The 9,208-nt window shown below is 56.6% G+C and overlaps 1 protein-coding gene across 1 annotated transcript in view; it reads left to right on the top strand.

Moving 5' to 3' along the window:
- The first annotated feature begins 341 nt into the window (after nt 1-341).
- Nucleotides 342-9,208, top strand: part of LOC147736938 (uncharacterized) — a 79,273-nt gene continuing 70,406 nt past the window's right edge. Inside the window, 1 exon segment of the mRNA XM_086953934.1 lies at nt 342-589. The gene's annotated coding sequence lies outside the window, so the exon portion shown is untranslated.

Below are 9,208 nucleotides of genomic sequence, written 5' to 3'. Positions count from 1 at the left end.
GGGGGACAGGGGGGGGGGGCAGTGTCAGCTGCACAAGACACGAGCATCAGCACCAGCCAGAAACACCCCCTAGATCTTCCCTCCCCCAGAGAGGACACTGAGGGGTCAGAGGTCACTTATGGGCTGAATCAGAACATTTCTCTCATTCCATCACTTTGAGTGACACCTGTCAGTGTGTAGCTCCTCGTATCTGGAGGGAGCTTTAAACCGAGGCTTTGAACAATGCTGGAGACCCTGGGATTAAAGCGCCTCGAGCCACAGCTGCATTCGGGGCTCTGGGCAGGTCCAGGGGAGCAGTGTCTCTCTTCGGGGCCTGTGCATAGCGCCCTGAGGCTCAGGGCTGAGTCAGAGGCGCTGGATGGGGTCGAATGAACTCTGGGCTCCTCTGTCTTCATGAGAATCCTTCACCGAGAGGCCTGTCCAGAGGAGGGGCAGAGGAGGAGAGGAGGAGAGGCCTGTCCAGAGGAGGGGCAGAGGAGGAGAGGCCTGTCCAGAGGAGGGGCAGAGGAGGAGAGGCCTGCCCAGAGGAGGAGAGGGCTGTTCAGAGGAGGAGCGGAGGAGAGGCCTGTCCAGAGGAGGGGCAGAGGAGGTGAGGCCTGTCCAGGAGAGCAGAGGAGGTGGGGCCTGTCCAGGGGAGGAGAGGAGGAGAGGCCTGTCCAGCGGAGGGGCAGAGGAGAGGCCTGTCCAGAGGAGGGGCTGAGGAGGAGAGGCCTGTCCAGGGGTGCAGAGGAGGAGAGGCCTGACCAGAGAAGGGGCAGAGAAGGAGAGGCCTGTCCAGGGGTGCAGAGGCCTGTCCAGGGGTGCAGAGGAGGAGAGGCCTGTCTTGGGGAGGAGAGGAGCTGAGGTCTGTCGAGGGGTGCAGAGGAGAAAGAGGCCTGTCCAGGGGAGCAGAGGAGGTGAGGCCTGTCCAGAGGAGGGGCAGAGGAGGGGAGGCCTGTCCAGGGGTGCAGAGGAGGTGAGGCCTGTCCAGAGGAGGGGCAGAGGAGGAGAGGCCTGTCCAGGGGTGCAGAGGCCTTTCCAGAGGAGGGGCAGAGGAGGTGAGGCCTTTCCATGGGTACAGAGGTGGTGAGGCCTGTCCAGGGGTGCAGAAGAGGAGAGGCCTGTCCAGGGGTGCAGAGGAGGTGAGGCCTGTCCTGAGGGCAGAGGAGGAGAGGCCTGTCCAGAGGAGAGGTAGAGGAGATGAGACCTGTCCAGAGAAGGAGCAGAGGAGGAGAGGCCTGTCCAGAGGAGGGGCAGAGGAGGAGAGGCCTGTCCAGGGATGCAGAGGAGGAGAGGCCTGTCCAGAGGAGGGGCAGAGGAGGTGAGGCCTGTCCAGGGGAGGAGAGGAGGAGAGGCCTGTCCAGAGGAGGGACAGAGGAGAGGAGGCCTGTCCAAGGGAGCAGAGGAGGTGGGCCTGTCCAGGGGAGGAGAGGAGGTGAGGCATGTCCAGAGGAGGGGCAGAGGAGAGGAGGCCTGTCCAGGAAGCAGAGGAGGTGGGGCCTGTCCAGGGGAGGAAAGGAGGTGAGGCCTGTCCAGGGGTGCAGAGGAGGAGAGGCCTGTCCAAAGGAGGGGCAGAGGAGGAGAGGCCTGTCCAGAGGTGCAGAGGAGGAGAGGCCTGTCCAGGGGAGGTGAGGAGGTGAGGCCTGTCCAGGGGTGCAGAGGAGGAGAGGCCTGTCCAGAGGAGGGGTAGAGGAGGAGAGGCCTGTCCAGAAGAGGGGCAGAGGAGGTGAGGCCTGTCCCGGGGAGGAGAGGAGGAGAGGCCTGTCCAGAGGAGGGGCAGAGGAGAGGAGGCCTGTCCAAGGAGCAGAGGAGGTGAGGCCTGTCCAGGGGTGCAGAGGAGTAGAGGCCTGTCCAAAGGAGGGGCAGAGGAGGAGAGGCCTGTCCAGAAGAGGGGCAGAGGAGGAGAGGCCTGTTAGAAAGGCGATCTTAGGGGGGAGGCAGAGGCTATCTGGCCGACCACCCCGAGACCCACCTCTCCTTATGAAACTGGCCGAGCGCCGTGGAGAGGCCTCCTGGCGAGGTTCCTCTCCTAGGATCGTACAGGCGAGCAATCACACCACTACAGAAGGACACTACACAAGGATAGATTCTTAACGTCTTTATCAGCCATCAAAGCAGGTTATCTCAGCAATATGTACAAATAGATCGAGAGATCTTCAAAGTCTTAGTAACTGTGGGAAGGGGGTAGCGGGACAGTCTTAGTACCAGCCGGGTACAGGAATACCCTACGCTCAGCTCTCAATCCTCGAGCTGGGGGGTTCCTCGGGGTCGGGCCGCGGCAGCGCCAGCAGGGCTCCGAAGGTGGTTTCAGCGAGGTTGGGCCGCGGCAGCGCCAGCTGGGCTCCAAAGGTGGTTTCAGCGTTCGAAGTAGGCGAGTTCTTCTCAGGGTCTCTCGATTCCAGGATACAACTGCCGACCCATTTCAGAGCTGCCCCAGATATAGGTCTGAAGTCCTTTGATGTCCGGACCCTCGCACCTGGGGGGTCAGAGGGGCCGGAATGAGTGTGTCCAGACACCCAGCAGGGGGGTGATTCCAGCGCCCAGGGAGGCAGGAGGCGATCGAAACCAGGCGTCCGGGGACGGCTGGAGGGCCATCGAAACTCCCCTCCTCCTTGATCCGTCAAGTGGCCGATTTACCACCTGGTCGGATCTTGGTGCCTCGATGTCGGGGCTTAGCTGGGGCCGGGCTGAGGTCGGGCCGAGGCCATGGGGCCCGGACGTGGAAGGCCCAAGATGGAGTCGGGCCTGAGAGGGTGGACCGGGATAGGGATCGGACCAACAGCGTGGGGCGAGTAGGGGTCGCCATGAGTGGTGGCTCTCGTGAAGGTTGGAAGGGGTAGCCTCAGGCCGGAGGACAGGGGTCGATGTCATCCAGGGCCCGCCATGTGGGAGGAGGGGGACCACGCCACGAGGCCGGGTCCAGCAAGGCCTGTCCAGGGGAGGGGCAGAGGAGGAGAGACCTGTCCAGGGGTGCAGAGGCCTGTCCAGGGGTGCAGAGGAGGAGAGGCCTGTCCAGTGGAGGAGAGGAGATGAGGTCTGTCCAGGGGTGCAGAGGAGAAGAGGCCTGTCCAGGGGAGCACAGGAGGTGGGGCCTGTCCAGGGGAGGAGAGGAGGTGAGGCCTGTCCAGGGGAGGAGAGGGGGTGAGGCCTGTCCAGAGGAGGGGCAGAGGAGGAGAGGCCTGTCCAGGGGTGCAGAGGAGGTGAGGCCTGTCCAGGGGTGCAGAGGAGGAGAGGCCTGTCTAGGGGTGCAGTGGCCTGTCCAGAGAAGGGGCAGAGGAGGAGAGGCCTGTCCAGGGGTGCAGAGGAGGTGAGGCCTGTCCAGGGGTGCAGAGGAGGTGAGGCCTGTCCAGGGGTGCAAAGGAGGGGAGGCCTGTCTAGGGGTGCAGAGGCCTGTCCAGAGAAGAGGCAGAGGAGGTGATGCCTGTCCAGGGGTGCAGAAAAGGAGAGGCCTGACTAGGGGTGCAGAGGAGGTGAGGCCTGTCCAGAGGAGGGGCAGAGGAGGAGAGGCCTGTCCAGGGGTGCAGAGGAGGTGAGGCTTGTCCAGGGGTCAGAGGAGGAGAGACCTGTCCAGGGGTGCAGAGAAGGAGAGGCCTGTCCAGAGGAGGGGCAGAGGAGGAGAGGCCTGTCCGGGGGTGCAGAGGAGGCAAGGATTGTCCAGGGGTCAGAGGAGGAGAGGCCTGTCCAGGGGTGCGGAGGATAGGCCTGTCCAGAGGAGATGCAGTGGAGGAAAGGCCTGTCCAGGGTGAGCAGAAGAGGCAAGGCCTGTCCAGGGGAGCAGAGGAGAAGAGGCCTGACCAGAGGAGGAGAGGTCTGTCCAGAGGAGGGGCAGAGGAAGAGAGGCCTGTCCTTGGGTGCAGAGGAGGTGAGGCCTGTTCGGGGGTGCAGAGGAGAAGAGGCCTGTCTAGGGGAGCAGAGGAGGAGAGGCCTGGCCAGGGGTGCAGAGGAGGTGAGGCCTATCCAGGGATGCACTCTCTCTCTTCGGGGCCTGTCCATAGCGCCCCAAGGCTCAGGGCAGAGGCAGAGGCGCTGGATGGGGTGGAAGGAACTCTGGGCTCCTCTGTCCTTAATGAGAATCCTTCACCAAGAGGCCAGTCCAGAGGAGGGGCAGAGGAGGAGAGGCCTGTCCAGGGTCAGAGGAGGAGAGGCCTGTCCGGGGATCCAGAGGAGGAGAGGGGTGCAGAGAAGGTGGGGCCTGTCCAGGGGTGCAGAGGAGGTGAGACCTGTCCAGGGGTCAGAGGAGGAGAGGCCTGTCCAGGGGTACAGAGGAGGTGAGGCCTGTCCAGGGTGAGCAGAGGAGGAGAGGCCTGTCCAGGGTGAGCAAAGGAGGAGCAGAGAGGCCTGTCCAGGGGAGCAGAGGAGGAGAGGCCTGTCCAGAGGAAGAGAGGAGGAGAGGCCAGTCCAGAGGAGGAGAGGGGGTGAGGCCTGTCCAGAGGAGGAGAGGAGGAGAGGCCTGTCCAGAGGAGGGGCAGAGGATGAGAGGCCTGTCCAGGGGTGCAGAGGAGGAGAGGCCTGTCCAAGGATGCAGAGGAGGAGAGGCCTGCCCAGGGGTGCAGAGGAGGTGAGGCCTGTCCAGGAGTGCAGAGGAGGTGAGGCCTGTCTAGGGGTGCAGAGGAGGTGAGGCCAGTCCAGGGGAGGGACAGGGGAGGAGAGGCCTGTCCAAGGGTGCAGAGGAGGAGAGGCCTGTCCAGGGGGATCAGAGGAGGTGAGGCCTGTCCAGGGGTGCAGAGGAGGTGAGGCCTGTCCAGGGGTGCAGAGGAGGAGAGGCCTGTCCAGGGGTGCAGAGGAGGTGAGGCCTGTCCAGGGGTGCAGAGGAGGTGAGGCCAGTCCAGGGGTGCAGAGAAGATGAAGCATGTGGTCTCTCAATACCCAAGTGCATTTACTGAGAGAATCTCAAAGTTTCAGCTCCAAACAGATGAGGCACAGTTTAGAAAATGACGGAATATCATGTGTCGGGGTGACACATCATGAAGAAGTTGGAAAACATGAATTAGACGGGATAATTATATCACAGACAAATGATTTAATTCTGACATTTCATTGAGTCCATTCGACACAGTGTCAAAATGTAATATAAGATAGGCCTCTTTCCGGTTCAGTTTTTGATCAATGTCACCTCCCTGAGGGGCGATTTTAATGGTTGTCAAAACTGTCCATCGTAAATCCGCCTCTGTATGGTGATTATCTAATGATTATGAATGGTTGACTAATGAAGCAGACAGAAATTTACGCCTTATTCATGATTTATGTTGGATGATCCTTTCCAAATCTCCTGGTTGGTCTTACCGATGTACAATTTTTTACAAGGACATTTGAATCACATATACGAAATTTTTGTTTTACAGTTTGAGAAATTCTTATGTAGCCATTTAACGTTGTTGTGCTGAAACAAAGTTCCCTCTATTGTTTGGGGGCAACAGACACATGTGCCACATTTGAAATGTCCCTCCAATGGAGATACATTGCGTGGATTGCTTCTCGTGGGCCCTGAAGGTATCACAGCATGAACTAGCTGGCTTCCAATAGTATGTTCTTTTTTCAATGCAAACAATGGCTGCTCGAATGATTTGTCCTTTTCTTTAAATGAAATGCCATTTTTGTCTGATAATCTTTTTGAACTGGTTAGTCTTTGAACAAAATGTGGAGACGCATACCATGCGTTCTAACTAGTCATTTGCTGTTCTTTTTTCCAGAAGGGTCTCTCTTAGAGCCCACCAAGCACGTTTCATTGTGTTTCTCAGCAATTTGTTTGGGTATCCGCGTTCCTTTAATTTGGGCACAAGAATTTCTGCATTCGTCGTATGGGGAGAAACTCCCTAAGGAAAATTGTCTCGTAAACTGCCTGGATGATGACTAGTATAATGCAGGGCATTGTTCCTAACCGTTGATTTGTTAAATAATGTAGTTCATAATCGGCCATTATGGCCAAAGACCGCTACATCCAAAAATGTAAGATAGATGACTGGTTACTGGACACACAGAATTGTATATCTACTGATCTGGGATTCAACCATTCAACAAACAAATTTAAGATCATCTTGTCCATCCCAAATGCAAAAAATTTAATCAATAAACCGAAACCATTTTCAAAATTGATGCGCAAATGGATTGCCATCATAGATAAACTTCTCCTCAAACTTGGCCATGAATAACACGGCCAGCTCTGGGGCAAAGAGACATCCCATCGCTGTCCTTTGATTTCCCATCAATGGGCAGCTCGCTGGTTTGACAGTGTCTCCATGAAGACACGTTGAGATGTCTGCCCCAGTAGTTATGGCGGAAGGTCGAGTAGTCGCGGTGGAAGGATCGCCTTCTTGGGTCTGAGGTGCTGGTGTTATCGCAGAAGTGCAACAACGGTAGAGTCAGCAGTGGTTGTTTGCATCTTACCCTCTGTCGTCTCCGAATCAGCTTTTTTATTTAGCAGTTGTCTCTGGCAAGTGAGACAAAAGGGGATGATGGACGGAGCATTTGAGCAAACCAAACACTCACCCCCAGTCAACTGATCTGGGTTTAATCCATCACCGTTCTTTAGCTCACTCTGCCACCCCAGTTCAGACATGACCATATGCAAATCAGTCTGACCCTGTGCCTCATGGGAACAGTCCAGCCCGAACTGCCAAGCCATGTCTTCCCTGGACCGGACTCAAGCATCCTGGGACCGGTTTCGGGTTCATAACCCTCATCAGCCAGGCTATCTTGAATCCAGTGGCAGGTGAGACACAACCTCTACACAGACTTGCTCAGTCAGGGAGACTGGGGGACCCTGGGCACTTCATAGGACTTCTCGGCACTCTGCCACCTTTCCTCTGTTCCTTCTGGGCCGTTCCTCACAAGGGGCTCGGCTGCTGGTCCTCCTCAAAGGTCAGGCAGACTGCTGCTGGGCAAGGCTCTCTCCTCTTCCCTCTCATCAGACAAGCAGCTCATAGGGCCACTGCCCACGACAATAGTTTCATCACGGAAGACTTGCAGAAACCAGGCAATGTGCCCTCGTCTACGGGGAGTCACTATCAGTGATACTTTTCTTGAAACAGCGGCTCTTCGTGTCGGGCAGTAAAGCAACTTGAGTTACAACAAAGCCAATTTGTTTGCGACCCACTTTTCTGTGGTATTCTCATATCCTGAATGCTTATTCCCTGTCTAGATTTACTGGTTTCCTATTTCATCGTCCATCTTCTTCTGTAGCACAAACATGGACTTCAGGCAGGGTGATTGCTGCTCACAGCAGGTAGTGATGATGCCGCCTCCATGCGGGAATCCTTACAACATGAGCACAGTGAGTGTGAACCTTCTAACAGGCGGTCCTGACTCCATCCCTCCACCCTTGTGTCCAAAGTTACACCCTTCCCGTCTCGATTGCTGATAATATTGAGCTTCTTGCGCCATGTCAGATGATGGGCAATTGAACATGGATGCGACTGGTAACAAAACACATACACATGTGTACACAATATAGAGCCCTGCTACCTTATATTATAAATACACATCTCGAAATTCAAACGTGGATTGCAATGCAGGGTCTGGTCATGACACGTGAATGGAACTTTACTCAATTCAATGTAGGCATCGCGGCCAACCTCTGACAGGTAAAATGGACTGTTCAGCTGGTGACCTCTAAGAACATGGTAGAACAGCCTGGCAGGGTGCACACATCTCAGCTATAAAAGTCCTGGTTGTTTGGCGCTGGGTGGCAGGAGCAGCTGGGCAGCAAGGATCCCGTAGTGAGCGTCCACATGCCAGTTTGTGGATCGTGTTCGCAACCCAACCATATCAGCATGCCACGAATCTTTGCCACCACCACACAAGCAAACTGACCCAGGAGTTACAAGTTAGCCATGGCGTCTCCCGGCCATTGCTTACATTGATGGCCCTATCCAGGTCTCTGGCCCTCTGGACAGCTATCTAAACAGAGGCCATGCCCTTTTCAGAAGCTGGTAACCCCAGTGCTTCTTCGAACAGTTCTTTTATCGTGGAGCTCCATTTTAAGTGATCAACTCTCACCCCAATGGCCTCCTCAACATGTTGCGATGTTTGGGTGACGTCCGTTCCACAAAGTCGTGAAGCGTGCATAAAGTACAAGCCCGAAACCCATCGAGCTATATCTTCCAGGATCAACACCTAACAAGAACAACAAACGCAGAATTCAAATGTTTTGATAGACCAATGTCATAGTCACAGTTCGATGCGTTGTAGTCGTTCACCATATTTGCAGGTCTTTTGTAATTAGGCGCTCCTACCTGGAGACGGTGGTTATGTCTGCAGTCTGGCTTCCGGGCCAACCACAGCACCGAGACCGCCCTGATCGCAGCCACCGATGACATCCGAGCACTGCTTGACAATGGAGAAGCAGCAGCCCCTTTTATCCTAGACCTCTCCGCGGCCTTCAACACTGTCTGCCACTGTACACTAGTGCAGCGACTCAGCAACGTCGGAATCCAGGAGAAGGCACTGGAGTGGATCATCTCCTTCTTCGCCGGGAGGACACAGAGAGTCCTCCTCCCCCCGTTCAGATCTGATGCCACCGAAGTCATCTGCGGCGTTCCTCAAGGCTCCTCGCTCAGCCCAACCCTCTTCAACGTCTACATGAGCCCCCTCGCAGCCATCGCACGCCAACACAACCTCAACATCATCTCCTACGCCGACGACACCCAGCTGATCCTCTCCCTCACCAACGACCCCGCCACCGCCAGAGCCAACCTTCACGAAGGGATGAAAGAGGTAGCCGAATGGATGAAGAACAGCCGCCTGAAACTGAACTCGGACAAGACGGAAGTCCTCATCCTGGGATCCTCACCCTCCGCCTGGGACGACTCCTGGTGGCCCCCCGCCCTAGGCAGCGCACCCAAACCAACAGACCACGTATGCAACCTGGGATTCATCCTGGACTCCTCCCTCTCCATGACCAGACAAGTCAACGCCGTCTCCTCGTCGTGCTTCAACATCCTGCGCATGCTACGTAAGATCTTCCGGTGGATCCCCACCGAGACCAGGAAGACGGTCACCCAGGCCCTTGTCACCAGCCGCCTGGACTACGGCAACTCCCTCTATGCCGGAACCACCGCCAAACTCCAGAAGAGACTCCAGCGGATCCAAAACGCCTCAGCACGACTCATCCTGGACATCCCCCGTCGCAGCCACATCTCCGGACACCTGAGAGACCTGCACTGGCTCCCGGTCAACAAGAGAATCACCTTCCGTCTCCTCACCCACGCACACAAAGCCCTACACAACTAAG

This window comes from Lissotriton vulgaris, chromosome 1_1 (genome assembly GCF_964263255.1).
Source record: "Lissotriton vulgaris chromosome 1_1, aLisVul1.2, whole genome shotgun sequence".
Taxonomy (NCBI): Eukaryota; Metazoa; Chordata; class Amphibia; order Caudata; family Salamandridae; genus Lissotriton; species Lissotriton vulgaris.
Note: the sequence above shows the minus strand (reverse complement) of the source record. Positions and strands in the feature narration are given on the sequence as shown.